The sequence below is a fragment of the Somniosus microcephalus genome, unplaced genomic scaffold (genome assembly GCF_052327205.1).
Source record: "Somniosus microcephalus isolate GS21.2 unplaced genomic scaffold, FLI_Smic_1.0 unresolved_chr8, whole genome shotgun sequence".
NCBI lineage: Eukaryota > Metazoa > Chordata > Chondrichthyes > Squaliformes > Somniosidae > Somniosus > Somniosus microcephalus.
In genome coordinates, this window is record NW_028225186.1 from 31,270,844 (window position 1) to 31,291,273 (window position 20,430).

At 47.7% G+C, this 20,430-nt stretch overlaps 1 non-coding gene across 1 annotated transcript; it reads right to left on the reverse strand.

Moving 5' to 3' along the window:
• Positions 1–19,539: 19,539 nt before the first annotated feature.
• Positions 19,540–19,633, reverse strand: trnar-ucu (transfer RNA arginine (anticodon UCU)). The gene is made up of 2 exons: positions 19,597–19,633; positions 19,540–19,575 (listed from the first exon to the last, which is right to left on the reverse strand). It is a non-coding gene; the product is annotated as a tRNA-Arg (tRNA).
• Between the last annotated feature and the right edge of the window lie 797 nt (positions 19,634–20,430).

Genomic DNA, 20,430 nt, shown 5'->3' on the forward strand with positions numbered 1-20,430 from the left:
CAGGCTTCCAGTCACAAAAGCAACCTTCGACCATCACCCTCTGCCTCCTGCCACTCAGCCAGTTTAGGATCCAATGTGCCAAGGCACCCTGGATCCCATGGGGTCTTACCTTCTTGACCAGTCTCCTATGCGGGACTTTGTCAAAAGCCTTACTGAAGTCCATGTATACCACATCCACAGCATTTCCCTCATCCACACACCTAGTCACCCCCTCGAAAAATTCAATCAGATTGGTCAGACATGATTTACCCTTGACAAAGCCATACTTTCATCCTTACAAATGAACTGAATATCAGGCGCTGCGCAGAAAGGGTGGCTGATCCGACAGCGATGGTTTCCTCCACCGCCCGAGATGAATTACTTGGTCAAAATGTCTATATCCCCCTGAGGTCTCTTACACACTTCCATTTTACACACGGGCTCATAGTTAGTGACGTGCTTTTCAAAGAGCCAGCACAGGCAAGTTGGGCCGAATGGCCTCATTCTGTGCTGGAGGAAGCTATGATCCTATGATCATCAATCGACTTAATCTGCAGTTTCACCATGTCCACTGTCCTCTCTAGGGGGAGTTGGAGAAGCGCCTATCTATTCTCCTTACAATAGAATCCCCTATCACTAGAGCTCTCCCGCTCTTTTTCCTCCAGTCCTGTGCAGCAGGACCACCCATGGTGCCAGGAAGTTGGCTGCTGCTGCCTTCCCCCGATTATCCATCTCCGTCAACCATCTCCAAAGTTGTGAATCTGTTAGAGAGGGGGATGGCCACAGGGACCCCTGCACTACCTGCCTGCACCTTCTACTCTGCCTGGTGGTCACACATTCCCTTCCTGCCTGTGCAGCCTTTACGTGCGGTGTGACCAACTCATTAAACGTGCTATCCACGATGTCCTCAGCAGCGCTAATACTCCAATATGTATTCATTCGCAGCTCCAGCGCCGCAATGCGGACTGCCAGTAACTGCAGTTGGATACACTTCACGCACACATGGTCGTCAGGGACACAGGAATTGTCCCTGTTTCCCACATAGTGCCGGAGGAGCATGCAACGGGGCCGAACTGTGCTGTCATGACTTGCCTTTTAATTAATTAAAATTAAATCAAATCAATACCACCAATTACACTACAATTAAATGATATACTTAAGGGCCCTTGTTTACAAGCACTCCCCGCTACACAACAGAGACCTTACAAACTATAATGACAAAAACTAAAACTTCTAAACTTTATAAACTATTAACCTCAACTATCAAACTATAGAGTAGTATAAATAGTCACCTGGCTGTACGCACCCAATCAGCTGCTTTCTCTTTCCCGCGTCACTTTTTCAATCGTGACGTGGCTCTAGAACGCCATTGCTGGTCTGTGAGATTGGTCAGCCTCTGAAAAAAGCCCATGAACGTGAGTTTAAATACTCACCGGCTTCTCCCGACACTGGGCCTCTGAAAAAAGCCTGCAAAAGTGAGTTTAAATACTCACCGGCTTCTCCCGACACTGTGGCGTGAATGTTACCTGCAATTTATCAGCCCAAGCCTGAACATCGTCCGGGTCTTGTTTTATGTGGGCATGGACTGCTTCATCATCTGAGGAGTTGTGAATGGCACTGAACACTGTACAGTCATCAGCGAACATCCCCAGTTCTGACCTTATGTTGGAGTGAAGACCATTGATGAAGCAGCTGAAGATCGTTGGGCCTAGTACACTGCCCTGAGGAACTCCTGCAGCGATGTCCTGGGGCTGTGATGATTGCCCTTCAATCACCACAACCATCTTCCTTTGTGTTTGGTATGACTCCAATCATTGGGGAGTTTTCCCCACGATTCCCAATGAATTCAGTTTTACTGGGGCTCCTTGATGCCACACTCGGTCAAATACTGCCTGGATTTCAAGGGCAATCACTCTCACTTCTCCTCTGGATTTCAGCTCTTTTGTCCATGTTTGGACCAAGGCTGTAATGAAGTTGGGAGCCGAGTGGTCTTGGCAGAACCCTAACTGGGCATCAGTGAGCAGTTACTGGTGAGTAAGTGCAGCCTTACAGCACTGTCGATGACACCTTCCATCACGTTGCTGATGATGGAGAGTAGACTGATGGGGCGGTAATTGGCCAGATTGGATTGGTCCTGCTTTTTGTGGACAGGACATATCTTGCTGTTTTCCACATTTTTGGATAGATGCCAGTAATGTAGCTGTATTGAACAGGTGGGTTAGATGCATGGCGAGTTCTGGAGCGCAAGTCTTCAGCATGGTAGCCGGGGTGTTGTCAGGGACAATAGCTTTTGCTGTATCCAGTGCGCTCAGCTGTTTCTTGATATCACATGGACTGAATCGAATTGGCTGAAGACTGGCTTGCGGGATGGTGGGGACGCCAGGAGGAGGCTGATATCGATCAGGCCGGGTGGTCCGTCCAGTTTCATTTTTAATATTTTATTTCGTAGCGGTTTGTTACAACTGAGTGTCTTGCTAGGCTATTTCGGAGGGCAGCTAATAGTCAACCATTTTGCTATGGGGCTGAAATCAGATATCGGCCAGGCCAAGTAGGGACAACAGATTTCCTTCCCTAATGGACATTATTGAACCAGAAGAGTTTGTACAACAATCGGACAGTTTCATGGTTACAATTCCTGATGCTAGCTTTCTTTTTGGTGAGGTGAAGTAGAGTCGAAGGAGCCACGTGTGGAGACCAGTTAGGGCAAATGTTCTGTTTCTGTGGTGCAGACTTTAGAATATTATGTAACACCCGCTTTAAGCAGCCACAGAATGATCCGGTACTCACAGCACTTCCCTTTCAAACAGACACAGAATGATCCAGGACTGACAGCACATCCCTTTTAAACAGACACAGAACGATCCGGGACTGACAGCACAGCACCTTCAAACAGACACAGCTTGATCCAGGACTAACAGCACATCCCTTTTTAATAGACACAGACACAGAATGATCCGGGACTGACAGCACACCACTGTAAAGAGACACAGAATGATCCGGGACTGACAGCACATCCCCTTTAAACAGCCACAGAATGATCCGGAACTGACAGCACACCCCTTTCAAACAAACGCAGAATGATCCTGCACTAACAGCACATCCCTTTTAATAGACACAGACACAGAATGATCCAGCACTGACAGCACATTCCTTTTAAACAGACACAGAATGATCTGGGACTGACAACACATCCTGTTGTTTTTGTGACTGGAAGCCTTTGTCCAGTGATGTACTGCAGGGATTGATGCTGGTTACGTTGCTGCTTGTAGTGTACATTAATGATTTAGATATGAATGTAGGAGCTATGTTCAGTTAGTTCGCAGATGACACAAAATTTGGTGGAGTGCTAAATAGCGAGGTGGGAAGCCTCAGGCTAAACGATGCTTTAGCGGGTTGGTCAGATGGGCAGAACAGTGGCAAATGAAAATTAACCGTTAAAAATATGAGGTCTTGCATTTTGGGTGGACTAACAACGCAAGGGAATGCACAATGAATGGTAGGATCCTAGGAAGGACAACGGATCAAATGAACCTTCGTGTGCATGTACATAGATCCCTGAATGCAGCAGGACAGGACAGCTAGTGCGAGCAAGCACTGAGTGCGAGTCATCAAAGCGTGCTGTGAGTTTGGGTAAGTGTGAGAGTTCTTAAATTGTTATTTCTCTTTAAATCATTCTCGATAAGATTGTTTAAGCAGTTTAAGTAAAGGGGAAAAGTTAAAAGTTAAATATTTCGGATTCTGTTGGTTTAAGAAGAGTAAAAAAAGGTTACACTGCATAAGGAGTAAATTGGCACAGCAGGCAGTGGAAATCAGTTTTCTAACCATTCAGTAGGGGTGACTCATTTGGCTGTAAACAAACAAACATTATATAAAGACCAGTCCTCGTGCGAGCAAGCACTGAGTGCGAGTCATCAAAGCGTGCTGTGAGTTTGGGTAAGTGTGAGTTAGGGTAAGTGGGGTGTTAGGTGCTCTTTTCAGAATTTAACTCTGTGGGTTGCAGTTAATAAGGCCTTTCTGGTGCAGAGTGACTGTTGGTAAACCATTTAACTGGTGGAACTAGAGGGATTGATTTAATTTAAATCCAATTAATTAAAGGGGATTCTAGCATCTATAATCGGGCAGAGGGTGCCCATAACTAGCAATAAAAAATTAAATTAATTACATAGAATGGAGCAGGTGATGTGTTACTGTTGCGAGATGTGGGAGCTGGTGAACCCCATTGAGGCTCACGGTGATTACGACTGTGACAATTGTCTGCTGCTACAGGAACTCCAGCCGTGTGTTGATGAGCTGGAGTCTGAGCTTCAGACACAGCGACACATCAGGGAGGGGGAGAAGTACCTGGACTCTGTGTATCAGGAGGTGGTCACACCTATGAAGTTAATTAATTCAGATGTAGCCCATGGTCACGGACAGGACGGTGTGACTACGAGTGAGGCAGGTACGGGAATCCAGGAGGTAGAGCTGCAGGAGCCGCAGCCCTTGCTCTTGTCCAACAGGTTCGAGGTTCTTACTCCCTGTGGGGACAGGAGCAGGGACTGCAGGGAGGATGAGCAACCTGGTCACAGCACCGTGGAACGGGGGGCCATTCAAGAGGGGGGAGTAAATATAAATGTTGTAGTGGTAGGGGATAGTATAATTAGGGGGATAGATAGAGTTCTCTGCAGCCGAGAGCGAGAGTCCCGAAGGCTGTGCTGCCTACCCGGTGCCGGGGTTAAGGACATCCCCTCTGGGCTGGAAAGAAACTTGCAGTGGGAGGGGGTGGATCCAGTTGTCGTGGTCCATGTTGATACAAACGACGTAGATAGGACTAGGAAGCCGGTTCTGTTAAAGGAGTAGGAGCAGCTAGGGGTCAAATTAAAAACAGAACCTCAAGGGTAATAATCTCTGGATTATTACTTGAGCCACGAGCGAATTTGGCTAGGACAAATAAAATTAGAGAGTTAAATGCGTGGCACAAGGAATGGTGTGGGAGAAATGTGTTTTGCTTCCTGGGACACTGGCACCAGTACTGGGGCAGGAGGGAGCTGTTCCGTTGGGACGGGCTTCACTTTGCCAGTGCTGGGACTAGAGTCCTGGTGGATCATATAACTAGGGCTGTAGAGAGGGCTTTAAAGTAACTAGTGGGGGGGAGGTTTCTAGAGAGCAAATAATAAAAACGACAACAGAGAAGGTCATAGACTTAGGTAGCAGTGGGGAAATTAAAAACCAGAGCGTGTCAGGAAGGGGCAGAAGGTATGGAGTAAAAGGTAAAGTAATAAAAAGGGCAAAAGCAGGAGCTAACTGTCACATGGCGAGGCGGTGGTGTCGTGGTTATGTCACTAGACTATGAAAGCCAAAAATTCAGTCAAAAATGCTTTGAGAATATGGGTTCAAATCCCACCACGAACAGCTGGTGGAATTTAAATTCAATTCAATTGAATTCTGGAATTAAATGTTAGTCTCAGTAATGGCAACCATGATGCCATTGTCGATTGTTGTAAAAACGCATCTGGTTCACTAATGTCCTTTTGGGAAGGAAATCTGCCGTCCTTACCTTACCTGGCCTGGCCTACATTTGTCTCCAGACCCACAGCAATGTGGTTGACTCTTAATGCCCTCTGAAATGGCCTAGCAAACCACTCAGTTGTTAACAAATGCTACAAATAAGAATAAGACCGGACGGATCAACCTCAGCACCGGAGACGACAATGACAATAGCAAACCCAGCCCTGTCGACCCTGCAAAATCCTTCTTACCAACATCTGGGGGCTTGTGACAAAATTGGGAAAGCTGTCCCACAGACTAGTCAAGGAACAGCCTGATATAGTCATAATTACCGAATCATACCTTACAACCAATGTCCCAGATATCAACATCACCATCCCTGGGTATGTCCTGTCCCACCGGCAGGACAGACCCACCAGAGGTGGTGGCACCATGGTATACAGTCGGGAGGGAGTAGCCCTGAGAGTCCGCAACATTGACTCAGGACCCCATGAGGTCTCATGGCATCAAGTCAAACATGGGCAAGGAAACCTCCTGCTAATTACCACTTACCGCCCTCCCTCAGCTGATGAATCAGTACTCCTTCATGTTGAACACCAATTGGAAGAAGCACTGAGAGTAGCGAGGGCACAATATATCCTCTGGGTGGGGGAGTCCAATGTCCACCATTAAGAGTGGCTCGGTAGCACCACAACTGGCCAAGTCCTAAAGGACATAGCTGCCAGACTGGTTCTGCGACAGGTGGTGAGGGAATCCAACAAGAGGGAAAAACCTACTTGATCTCGTCCTCACCAATGTACCTGTTGCAGATGCATCTGTCCATGACAGCATTGGTGGAAGTGACCACAGAACAGTCCTTGTGGAGAAGAAGTCCCGTCTTCATGCTAAGGATACCCTCCACCGTGTTGTGTGGCACTACCACCGTGCTAAATGGGACAGATTTTGAACAGATCTGGCACTCAAAACTGGGCATCCATGAGGCGCTGTGGGCCATCAGCAGCAGCAGAATTGTATTCAACCACAATCTGCAACCTCAGGGCCCGGCATATCCCTCACTCTACCATTACCATCAAGCTGGGAGATCAACCCTGGTTTAACGAAGAGTATAGGAGAGCACCAGACATACCGAAAAACGAGGTGTCAACCTGGTGAGGCTACAACACTGGACTACTTGCATACCAAACAACGGAAGCAACATGCGATAGACAGAGCTAAGCGATCTCACAACCATCGGATCAAATCAAAGCTCTGCAGTCCTGCCACATCCAGTCGTGAGTGGTGGTGGACACTTAAACAGTTAACAGGAGGAGGAGGCTCCAAAAATATCTTCATCCTCAATGATGGTGGAGCCCAGCACCTGAGTGCAAAAGGCAAGGCTGAAGCATTTGCAACCTCTTCAGCCAGAAGTGCCGCATGGATGATCCATCTCGGCCTCCTCCTTAGGTCCCCAGCTTCACAGATGCCAGTTTTCAGCCCATTCAATTCACTCCACGTGATGTCAAGAAACGGCTGAAGACACTGGATACTGCAAAGGCTATGGGCCCTGACAACATTCCGGCAATAGTACTGAAGACTTGTGCTCCAGAACTAGCTGCGCCCCTATCCAAGCTGTTGCAGTACAGCTACAACACTGGCATCCACCTGGCAATGTGGAAAATTGCCGAAGTCTGTCCTGTCTACAAAAAGCAGGGCAAATCCGACCCGGCCAATTACCGTCCCATCAATCTACTCTCAATCATCAGCAAAGTGATGGAAGGTGTCTTCGACAGTGCTATCACGCGGCACTTACTCAGCAATAACCTGCTAACTGACGCCCAGTTTGGGTTCCGCCAGGGCCACTCAGCTCCTGACCTCAATACTGCCTTGGTCCAAACATGGACAAAAGAGCTGAACTCAAGAGGTGAGGTGAGAGTGACTGCCCTTGACATCAAGGCAGCATTTGATCGAGTGTGGCATCAAGGAGCCCTAGCAAAACTGAAGTCAATGGGAATCAAGGGAAAAACTCTCCATTGGTTGGAATCATACCTAGCACAAAGGAAGTTGGCTGTGGTTGTTGGAGGTCATTCATCTCAATCACACAACATCACTGCAGGAGTTCCTCAGGGCAGTGTCCTCGGCCCAACCATCTTCAGCTGTTTCATCAATGACCTTCCCTCCATCATAAGGTCAGAAGTGGGGATGTTCGCTGATGATTGCACACTGTTCAGCACCATTCGAGAATTGTCAGATACTGACGCAGTCCGTTTCGCTATGCAGCAAGACCTGGACAACATTCAGACTTGGGCTGACAAGTGCCAATCAACATTCGCACCAAACAAGTGCCAGCCAATGACCATCTCCAACAAGCGAGACTCTAACCATCTCCCCATGACATTGAATGGCATTACCATCGCTGAATCCCCCACTATCAGCATCCTGGGGGTTACCATTGATCAGTAACTGAACTGGACCAGCCATAAAAATACTGTGGCTACAAGAGCATGCCAGAGGCTGGGAATTCTGTGGCGAGTGTCCCACCTCCTGACTCCCCAAAGCCTTTCCACCATCTACAAGGCACAAGTCAGGAGTGTGATGGAATACTCTCCACTTGCCTGGATAAGTGCAGCTCCAACAACACTCAAGAAGCTCGACACAATTCAGGATAAAGCAGCCCGCTTGATTGGAACTCCATCCACCATTTTCAACATTCACTCCCTCCACCACCGGTGCACTGTGGCTGCAGTGTGTACCATCTAGAAGATTAGTTGGCGTAGTCTATTGGCCTCCGAACAGTTGCAACTCTGTTGGACGGAGTATCAATCAGGAAATAGTTTAGGCTTGTAATAAGGGATCATCTATAATTATGGGAGATTTTAACTGTCATATTAATTGGACAAATCAAATTGGGCAGGGCTGCCTTGAGGAGGAGTTCATTGAGTGTATTAGGGATGGGTTTCTTGAGCAGTATGTAACTGAACCGACCACGGGGCAAGCAACCTTAGATCTGGTCCTGTGTAACGAGACAGGATTACTTAAAAATGTCCTAGTAAATGATCCCCTTGGAATGAGTGACCATAACATGGTTGAATTCCATATTCAATTAGAGGGTGAGAAGGTTGGATCTCAAACAAGCGTGCTAAGCTTGAATAAAGGAGACTATGAACGTATGAGAGCGGTATTGATTAGAGTGGATTGGGAAAATAGATTAAAGGGTAAGACGATACATGATCAGTGGTGTACATTTAAGGAGTTATTTTACAACTTCCAAAAAAAATATATTCCACTGAGAAGAAAAGGGTGTAAAGTAAATACAGCCATCCGTGGCTAAGTAAAGAAATTAAGGATAGTATTCGACTGAAAAAAAAGGGCATATAAGGTAGCCAAATCTAGTGGGAGGTTAGAGGATTGGGAAAACTTTACAAGACAGCAAAAAATAACTAAAAGATTGATTAAGAAAGGGAAGATAGACTATGAAAGTAAATTAGCAAAAAATATAAAAACAGATAGTAAGAGTTTTTATAGTTATATAAAAAGAAAAAGGGTGGCTAAAGTAAATGTTGGTCCCTTAGAGGATGAGACCGGGAAATTAATGGTGGGAAATATGGAGATGGCAAAAACACTGAATGAATATTTTGTATCAGTCTTTACAGTAGAGGACACTAAGAATATCCCAACACTGGGCAAACAGGGGGCTATAGGTGGGGAGGAGCTAAACACGATCAAAATCACTGAGGAAGTGGTACTCGGTAAAATAATGGGACTCAAGGCGGATAAATCACCTGGACCTGATGTCTTACATCTTAGGGTCTTGAGGGAAGTGGCGGTAGGGATTGTGGATGCATTGGTAATAATTTTCCAAAACTCCCTGGACTCAGCAAAGGTCCCGGCAGACTGGAAAACTGCTAATGTAACACCCTTATTTAAAAAGAGCAGTAGACAGAAGGCTGGAAACTATAGACCGGTTAGCCTAAAGTTTGTGGGAGGTAAAATTTTGGAGTCCATTATTAAGGAGACAGTAACAGGACATTTGGATAATCATAATTTAATAGGACAAAGTCAGCATGGTTTTATGAAGGGGAAGTCATGTTTGACAAATTTGCTGGAGTTCTTTGAGGAAGTAACATATAGGGTGGATAAAGGGGAACCAGTGGACGTAGTGTATTTAGACTTCCAAAAGGCATTTGACAAGGTGCCACACAAAAGATTATTGCTTAAGATAAAAAATCACGGGATTGGGGGTAATATTCTGGCATGGATAGAGGATTGGCTATCTAACAGAAGGCAGAGAGTTGGGATAAATGGTTCATTCTCAGACTGGCAATCAGTAACTAGTGGTGTTCCGCAGCGGTCAGTGCTGGGTCCCCAACTCTTTACAATCTATATTAACGATTTGGAGGAGGGGACCGAGTGTAACATATCAAAGTTTGCTGATGATACTAAGATGGGAGGGAAAGTAGTGAGTGAGGAGGACATAAAAAACTTGCAAGGGGACAAAAAAAGCCAAATAAGTGGGCAGAGATTTGGCAGATGGGATACAATACTGGAAAGTGTGAGGTTATGCACTTTGGCAGGAAAAATCGTAGAGCAAGTTATTATCTTAATGGCAAGAAACTGGAAAGTACTTAAGTACAAAGGGATCTGGGGGTCCTGGTGCATGAAACTCAAAAGATTAGTATGCAGGTGCAGCAAGTGATTAAGAAGGCCAATGGAATGTTGGCTTTCATTGCTAGGGGGATAGAATATAAAAATAGGGAGGTATTGCTTCAGTTGTACAAGGTATTGGTGAGATCGCACCTGGAATACTGCATACAGTTTTGGTGTCCATACTTAAGAAAAGGCATACTTGCTCTCGAGTCAGTACAAAGAAGGTTCACTCGGTTAATCCCGGGGATGAGGGGATGGATATATGAGGCGAGGATGAGTAGATTGGGACTCTACTCATTGGAGTTCAGATGAATGAGAGGCGATCTTATTGAAACATATAAGATTGTGAAGGGGTTTGATCGCGTGGATGCGGGGAGGATGTTCCCGATGATGGGTGAAACTAGAACTAGGTGGCATAGCCTTACAATAAGGGGCTGCTCTTTCAACACTGAGATGAGGAGGAACTACTTCACTCAGAGGGTGGTAGGTCCATGGAATATGCTGCCCCAAAAAGCTGTAGAAGCTATATCATTACATAAATTTAAAACAGAAATAGACAGTTTCCTAGAAGTAAATGGAATTAAGGGTTACGGGGAGCGGGCAGGAATTTGGACATGAGTCTAGGTTCGGATCGGACATGGCCCTGTGGGTAGCGGAGCGGGCCCAGGGGCTGTGTAGACTGATCCTGCTCCTATTTCGTGTGTCTAATTCTGTTAGATTCAGGAGATGGTTCTGTGATAGTAGATTGGCGGCTAGGATCAGATCAGCCATGATCTTATTGAATGGCGGAGCAGGCTCGAGGGGCCGATTGGCCTACTCCTGCTCCTATTTCTTATGTTCTTATGGTCTTATAGGGTCTGATGAAAGGGAGGAACTGAAAGAAATCAGTATTTGTAGGGAAATGGTGTTAGGGAAATTGACGGGATTGAAGGCCGATAAATCCCCAGGGGCTGATAATCTACATCATAGGGTACTTAAGGAAGTGGCCCTAGAAATAGTAGATGCATTGCTGATCATCTTCCAACATTCGATGGAATCTGGAACAGTACCCATAGATTGGAGGGTAGCTAATGTTACCCCACAATTCAAAACAGGTGGTAGAGAGAAAAATGGGAATTACAGACCGGTAAACCTGACATCGGTAGTGGGGAAAATGCTAGAGTCCATTATAAAAGATGTAATAGCAGAGCACTTGGAAAACAGTGACAGGATCGGACAAAGTCAACATGGATTTACAAAAGGTAAATCGTGCTTGACTAAACTACTGGAATTTTTTGAGGATGTAACTGATTAAATAGACAATGGAGAACCAGTGGATGTGGTGTATTTGGACTTTCAAAAGGCTTTCGAAAAGGTCCCGCATAAGAGATTAGCGTGTAAAGTTAAGGCACATGGGATTGGGGGCAAGGTATTGACTTGGATAGAGAACCGGTTGGCAGACAGTTGACAAAGAGTTGGAATAAATGGGTCTTTTTCCGAGCGGCAGGCAGTAACTAGTGGGGCACCGCAGGGATCGGTCCTTGGACCCCAGCTGTTCACAATATATAATAATGATCTAGACAAGGGAACTAGATGTAATATCTCCAAGTTTGCAGATGACACAAAGCTGGGTGGGCGTGTGTGCTGTGAGGAGGATGCCGAGAAACTCCAGTATGATTTGGACAGGTTGGGTGATTGGGCAAAAGCATGGCAGATGCAATATAACGTGGATAAATGCGAGGTTATCCACTTTGGTGTCAAAAACAGGAAGGCAGATTATTATCTGAATAGCAATAGATTGGGAGAAGGGGAAGTGCAACGAGACCTGGGTGTCCTTGTACAGCAGTCGCTGAAGGTAAGCATGGAGGTGCAGCAGGCAGTTAAGAAGGCAAATGGTATGTTGGCCTTCTTAGCCAGAGGGTTTGAGTACAGGGACAAGGATGTCTTGCTGCAGTTGTACAGGGCCTTGGTGAGACCACATCGTGAGTACTGTGTGCAGTTTTGGTCGCCTTATCTGAGGAAGGATGTTCTTGCCATGGACGGAGTTCAGCGAAGATTCACCAGGCTGATACCTGGGATGGCAGGAATGACGTATGAGGAGAGATTGAGTTGATTGGGCTTACACTCGCTGGAGATTAGAAGAATGAGAGAGGATCTCATTGAAACTTATAAAAATCTGACAGGACTGGACAGACCAGATGCAGGAAGGATGTTCTCGATGGCTGGGGAGTCCAGGACTAGGGGTCACAGTCTAAGGATAAGGGGTAAGCCATTTAGGGCTGAGATGAGGAGGAATTTCTTCACCCAGAGAGTGGTGAACCTGTGGAATTCTCTACCAGAGAAGGCAGTAGAGGCCAGTTCATTAAATATATTCAAGAAGAAGTTGGATATATTTCTTAAGGCTAAAGGGACCAAGGAGGATGGGGAGAAAGCAGGGACCGGGTACTGAATTTGGATATTCAGCCATGATCGCATTGAATGGCGGAGCAGGCTCGAGGGGCCGAATGGCCTACTCCTGCTCCTATCTTCTATGTTTCTATGATTCTATGTCCTTATATGGGATAAAATTAATACTCAACTAGAAACCGTTCTAGAAACCAGGAAGCTGGTTAAAAGACAGAAGCAGAGTGCGGTAGTTATTGGGTGTTTTTTTGACTGGACGATGTAAAGAGTTGGCCCCCCTGCATCACTGCTGCGACCGTTGCCCTTCTTGCTATTTCAACAATCTGGACTTGGGTACAGGAGGCAGACGTATCGACATTTGCTGCTAACACGAAAAACAGGGAGCCTGGGTAGCTGTGAAGGAACCGTCAGTGAACATTTAGAGAAGAATATGGAGAGGAAATGTACACCAAATGGTGTGTTAAAAGCTGCCGAGGAGTCTCCAACAATAGATATTTACAGAGCAGTGGAGACCATTCGGCCCACTGTGTTAATTCTGGGTCTTTGCCACAGCAATACTAAACTAAACCCACTGACCCACTATCTCCCCATAGACCTGTATCAATCGCAAACTAATCCCACTGCCCCGCTCGCTCCCCAAAGCCCTGTAACAATCCCAAACTAATCCCACTGACCCGCTATCTCCCCATAGCCCTGTATCAATCCCCAAACTAATTCCACTGCCCCGCTCACACCCCATAGGCCTGTATCAATCCCCAAACTAATCCCACTGCCCCGCTCACACCCCATAGCCCTGTATCAATCCCAAACTAATCCCATTGCCCCGCTCTCTCCCCAAAGCCCTGTAACAATCCCAAACTAATCCCACTGACCCGCTATCTCCCCATAGACCTGTATCAATAACAAACTAATCCCACTGCCCCGCTCTCACCCCATAGACCTGAATCAATCCCAAACTAATCCCACTGCCCCGCTCACAACCCATAGACCTGTATCAATCACAAACTAATCCCACTGGTCCGCTCTCACCCCATAGCCCTGAATCAATCCCAAACTAATCCCACTGCCCCGCTCACACCCCATAGACCTGTATCAATCACAAACTAATCCCACTGCCCCGCTCTCACCCCATAGCCCTGAATCAATCCCAAACTAATCACACTGCCCCACTCACACCCCATAGACCTGTATCAATCCCAAAAAATCCCAGTGCCCCACTCTCTCCCCATAGCCCTGCGCCGGCACTTTGAAAGAGCTCTGCAATTAATTTCATTCACCTGCCCTTTCCCCATAGCCCTGTAATGTTTTTCCTTCAAGTATTTATTCAACTGCCTTTTGAAAGTCTCTATTGAATCTGCTTCCACCGCCCTTTCAGGCAGCGCATTCCAGATCACAACAACTTGCTGCTTAAAAAAAATGTTTCCTCATGTCACCTCCGGTTCTTTTGCCAATCACCATAAATCTGTATCCTCTGGTTACCAAAACTTCTGCCAGTGGACACACTTTCTTCTTATTTACGCTATCAAAACTATTCATATGTTTGAAAATCTCTATCAAATCTCCTCTTAACCCTCTCTGCTCTCAGGAGAACAATCCCAGCTTCTCCAGTCTCTCCACATAATTGAATACCCTCATCCCTGGTACCATTCTCGTAAATCTCCTCTGCACCCTCTCTAAGACCTTGACATCCTGTGTTGACTTTAACAACATAGCACTGATTTGACACGTTCCTGTGAAAGATCATTGATCATTAAGAGATTGTAAATCTCACCTGCTTGCTGCTGGGGTTTGCCGTTGATGAGCCGAGACTGTAAGTGCAATGGTTTTGAAATGACAATCAGAGGGGATGTGGTTTAGACGTCACATGAATGAAATTACAGTTTCAACTTATAAAGGAGAAGTGTAATTGAAGGAAGTCCACGAGGAGGCTGGATTGGCTCGTCTGTGTCATGGGCTGTGGTAACCCACTGTCCAAACTGCCTACTGTGGGCAGCAGCAGCTGTCACAGCTGGGAGCCCCTTTCTTTATCTTTACAACTTCCCTTCTCCACCTCTCCCCTCCTGCTGACACCCATCACAACTGGTCCTCTGCTCAGCCATTGCCCATAGCCAGCAGGGCGAGTGGACAAGAAGCTAGGCTCATTCACCCTCTCCCTAACACAGGGCCACAGACAGCAATTGTAAACGCTGCCCAGGCTCAGGTCAGCTCCCTCAGCACAGGCCGGGGATGAAGCCTGGGCCTTTCCAAATGCAAGGAAGCAAGAAACAAATACTGGCTAGGAAAGGCTCAGCAAGTTCGAGAAATCTGTGCGTTTGTTTGATTGAAACCTCCAAAGATGTGCGGGTTAGGTTGATTTGGCTATGATAAATTGACCCTTCGTGTTAGGGGGATTAAATACGTGGGGTTACGGGGATAGTGTGGGATATGTGTCGGTGCAGGCTCGATGGGCCGAAATGGCCTCTATCTGCACTGTGGGGTTTCTGTGATTCTGTGATTCTGTGAAAACAGCTTCGAACCCAAGGATGCTTCATACAGGTGGAGAAATTCAGTTCACTTTTTTGACACAATTCAAATCAGCAGAAGCAATGAACACGTTGAAACCGGCAAATATGGACACATCTATCACTAAGCAACAATAGATTAAGGAGCATATGGCACAGAAAAGGAAGAAATGAAAGAAAGATTCAAAGAAAGAAAGAAAGGAAAAGGACTTGGGGTTATATACACTGGCACTGTGTTTCTTTCTGCGCCGGGACAGCAGAGGGCACAATCAGAACATCAGCCACATCAGTTCCTGAAACATGGTTCAATAGGAACAGGAGGAGGCCATTCAGCCCCTCGAGCCTGTCAAAACAGAACTGGCGGAGCCCATTCAGCCCCTCGAGCCTGTCAAACCGGAACAGGAGGAGTCCATTCAGCCCCTTGAGCCTGTCAAACCGGAACAGGAGGAGGCCATTCAGTCCCTCGAGCCTGTCAAACGGGGACAGGAGGAGACCATTCAGCCCCTTGAACCTGTCGAACAGGAACAGGATGAGGCCATTCAGTCCCTCGAGCCTGTTACACAGGAATAGGAGGAGGCCATTCAGCCCCTCGAGCCTGTCAAACCGGGACAGGAGGAGACCATTCAGCCCCTTGAGCCTGTCGAACAGGAACAGGACGAGGCAATTCAGTCCCTCGAGCCTGTTACACAGGAACAGGAGGAGGCCATTCAGCCCCTTGAGCCTGTCAAACAGGAACAGGAGGAGGCCATTCAGCCCCTTGAGCCTGTCAAACCGGAACAGGAGGAGGCCATTCAGCCCCTCGAGCATGTCGAACAGGAACAGGAGAAGGCCATTCAGCCCCTCGAGCCTGTCAAACAGGAACAGGAGGAGGCCATTCAGCCCCTCGAGCCTGTCAAACAGGAACAGGAGGATGCCATTCAGCCCCTTGAGCCCGTTACACTGGAACAGGAGGCCATTCAGCCCCTCGCGCCTGTTACACAGGAGGAGGCCATTCAGCCCCTCGAGCCTGTTACACAGGAACAGGAGGAGGCCATTCAGCCCCTCGAGCCTGTCAAACCGGGACAGGAGGAGACCATTCAGCCCCTTGAGCCTGTCGAACAGGAACAGGACGAGGCAATTCAGTCCCTCGAGCCTGTTACACAGGAACAGGAGGAGGCCATTCAGCCCCTTGAGCCTGTCAAACAGGAACAGGAGGAGGCCATTCAGCCCCTTGAGCCTGTCAAACCGGAACAGGAGGAGGCCATTCAGCCCCTCGAGCATGTCGAACAGGAACAGGAGAAGGCCATTCAGCCCCTCGAGCCTGTCAAACAGGAACAGGAGGAGGCCATTCAGCCCCTCGAGCCTGTCAAACAGGAACAGGAGGATGCCATTCAGCCCCTTGAGCCCGTTACACTGGAACAGGAGGCCATTCAGCCCCTCGCGCCTGTTACACAGGAGGAGGCCATTCAGCCCCTCGAGCCTGTTACACAGGAACAGGAGGAGGCCATTCAGCCCCTCGAGCATGTTGCACAGGAACAGGAGGAGGCCATTCAGCCCCTCAAGCCTGTTACACTGGAACAGGAGGCCATTCAGCCCCTTGAGCCTGTCAAACAGGAACAGGAGGAGCCCATTCAGCCCCTCGAGCCTGTCAAACCGGAACAGGAGGAGGCCATTCAGCCCCTCGAGCCTGTCAAACAGGAACCGGATGAGGCCATTCAGCCGCTCGAGCCTGTCAAACCGGGACTGGAGTAGGCCATTCAGCCCCTCGAGCCTTTCAAACCGGAACAGGAGGAGGTCATTCAGCCCCTCGAGCCTGTCGAACAGGTACAGGAGGGGGCCATTCAGCCACTCGAGCCTGTCAAACAGAAACAGGAGGAGGCCATTCAGCCCCTTGAGCCTGTCAAACAGGAACAGGAGGAGGCCATTCAGTCCCTCGACCCCGTTACATTGGAACAGGAGGCCATTCAACCCCATCGAGCCTGTTACACAGGAGGAGGCCTTTCAGCCCCTCGAGCCTGTTACACAGGAACAGGAGGAGGCCATTCAGCCCCTCGAGCATGTTGCACAGGATCAGGAGGAGGCCATTCAGCCCCTCAAGCCTGTTACACTGGAACAGGAGGCCATTCAGCCCCTCGAGCCTGTTACAATGGAACAGGAGGACATTCAGCCCCTCAAGCCTGTTACACAGAAACAGGTGGAGGCCATTAATTCCCTTGATCCAGTTACACAGGAACAGCTAATTTATTATTAATGTTTCATGTGATGTGTTTGCTCTGAAATAAATTGTTAAAAATGTTAACCTACATTGGTCGGGAATCAAACCCAGGTCACCCGCATGGCAGGCCAGAATTCTACCCCTGAACCACCAATACTCACAGGATCAATAAGGCCCATTTTCCGTTAGCTACAATTTAATTTTGACTTTTGTTAAAAGAAGCGAGGACACTGCGGTAAAATAAAAAGCGAAATGCAGCAGATGCTGGATCTGAAATTGTTCATTAAATGTTGGAAACGCTCCACAGGTCAGGGAACATCTGTGGACAGAAAAACACAGGGTTAACCTTTCAGGTCCATGAACTCTCGGTAGAACTAAGATTTTGCAGCTTTGTAGGTCCCGTGTGACTTTCCTTCCAAACGTTTTAAACTTTTAAACTGCTCACAAATTACAAAATTAAGAAACTAACCTTCCCTCGAAAAATAAATGACCCGCACGGGGATCGAACTCGCGACCTTGGTGTTATGTAGCACCACGTTCTAACCAACTGAGCTAACCGGCCCATCTGCAAGGCTTATCTATAGTACCATCCCTGTTTCTGGTCTTTGCCCGCTAAGTCACTGTCTTTGAAGGCTGTAAAAGAAAGACTTGCATTTCGACAGGCCTTTCACGACCTCAGGACATCCCAAAGTGCTTTACAGCCAATGAATACTTTTTGAACTGTTTTGCATCTGTGACAGGTAGATTGGTCAGGGGGAGGTCAAATAGGTTTTCCCCTCGTGTTGGTTCCCTTACCACCTGCCGCAGGCCCAGACTGGCAGCTATGTCCTTCAGGACTCGAACAACTTGGTCAGTAGTGCTGCTACCGAGCCACTCTTGGTGATGGGCATTGAGGTCCCCACCCAGAGTACATTCTGTGCCCTTGCTGCATTCAGTGCTTCTTCCAAGTGGTGTTCAACATGGAGGAGCACTGATTCATCAGCTGAGGGAGGGTGGTAGGTGGTAATCAGCAGGAGGTTTCCTTGCCCATGATGTTCCTGTGTAACAGGCTTGAGGGGCTGAGTGGCTCCCTCGTTTTCCTGCATAACAGGCTGAATAGCCTCCTCCTGTTCCTGTATGATATGCTCGATGGGCTGAATGGCCTCTTCCTGTTTATGTGTAACATACCCGAGGAGCTGATTGGCCTCCTCCTGTTCCTTTATAACAGACTCGAAGGGCTGAATGGCCTCCTCCTGTTCCTGTATAACAGACTCAAGGGACTGAATGGCCTGCTCCTGTTCCTGTGTAACAGGCTCAAGGGGCTGAATGGCATCCTCCTGTGCATGTATAACAGGCTCGAGGGGCTGAATGGCCTCCTCCTGTTCATGTATTACGGGCTTGAAGGGCTGAATGGCCTCCTCCTATTCCTGTGTAACCGGCTCGAGGGGCTGAATGGCCTCCTCCTGTTCCTGTCTAACAGACTTGAGGGGCTGAATGGCTTCCTCCTTTTCCTGTATAACATGCTCGACAGGCTGAATAGCCTCCCCCTGTTCCTGTATAACAGGCTCGTGTGTCTGAATTGTCTCCTCTTGTTCCTATGTAACAGGCTTGAGGGGCTGAATGGCCTCCTCCTGTTACTGTGTAACAGGCTCGAGGGGCTGAATGGCATCCTCCTGTGCATGTATAACAGGCTCGAGGGGCTGAATGGCCTCCTCCTGTTCATGTATAACAGGCTTGAGGGGCTGAATGGCCTCCTCCTGTTCCCGTACAACAGACTCGTGTGTCTGAATTGCCTCCTCCTGTTCCAGTGTAGCAGGCTTGAGGGACTGAATGTCCTCCTCCTGTTCATGTGTGGCAGGTTTGAGGGGCTGAATGGCCTCCTGCTGTTCCTGTGAAACAGACTCGTGGGTCTGAATTGCCTCCTCCTTTTCCTTTATAACTGGATCATGGGTCTGATTTGCCTCCTCTTCATCCTATGTAACAGGTTCGAGGGGCTGAATGGATTTCTACTGTTCTTGTACAGATCTTGTATCGCTGAACGTCTTCCTCCTGTCCAATGCAACAGGCTCGAGGCGTTAAAGGCCTCCTCTTGTCCCTGTGTAACATGCTCGAGGGGCTGAATGGCCTCCTACTGTTCCTATATAACAGGCTAAAGGGGCTGAATGGCCTCCTCCTGTTACTGTGTAAAAGGGTCATGGGACTGAATGGTCTCCCCCTGTTCCTATGTAAAACGGCCATGGGACAGAATGGCCTCCTCCTGCTTCTGTGCAACTGAATCAGGGGTTGAGAGTACTCAGAGAGAAAGTGTCGGGCGGTAGTTTCCCTTCTCTGAATTACCGATTTACTGCAAAATGTACCGTCAGTGGAGGAACCACCGAACCCTGACCCAAAATCCGACTCTGGTGGGACTCGAACCCACAACCTTTAAATGCCTTAATCTGTCACACAAATTAGAAGTCCAATGCACTATCCATTGCGCCACAGAGCCAATTACGCAAAATTCTATTACGAAAGCAAAACAGTGCTGATGATGGAAATCTGAAATAAAAAAAGATGAAATGCTGGAAACACTCTGCAGGTCAGGCAGCATTCCATGACTGTTTAAAAGGGGTCTACTTTCAGTCCCGGATCATTCTGTGTCTGTGTAAAAGGGACATGCTGTCAGTCCCGGTTTATTCTGTGCCTGTTTAAAAGGGACATGCTGTCAGTCCCGGATTGTTCTGTGTCTGTTTAAAAGGGATGTGCTGTAAGTCCCGGATCATTCTGTGTCTGTTTAAAAGGGACATGCTTTCAGTCCCGGATTATTCTGTGTCTGTTTAAAAGGGATGTGCTGTCAGTCCCGGATTATTCTGTGTCTGTTTAAAAGGGATGTGCTGTCAGTCCCGGATCATTCTGTGTCTGTTTAAAAGGGATGTGCTGTAAGTCCCTGGTCATGCTGTGTCTGTTTAAAAGGGATGTGCTGTCAGTCCCGGATCATTCTGTGTCTGATTAAAACGGCTGTTGCATAATATTATAGAGTCTGCCCCACAGAAACAGCCCATTTGCACGAACTGGTCTCCACACGAGCCTCCTCCTTCTCTATTTCTCCTCAACCCACAAATAAAACTAGAATCAGTAATGGTAACCATGAAACTATCGGATTGTCGTAAAAACCCATCTGGTTCACTAATGTCTTTCAGGGAAAGAAATCTGCCGTCCTTACCTGGTCTGGCCTTTGTGTGACTCCAGTCCCAAAGCAATGTGGTTGATTCTTATCTGCCCTCTGAAATGGCCTAGCAAGCCACT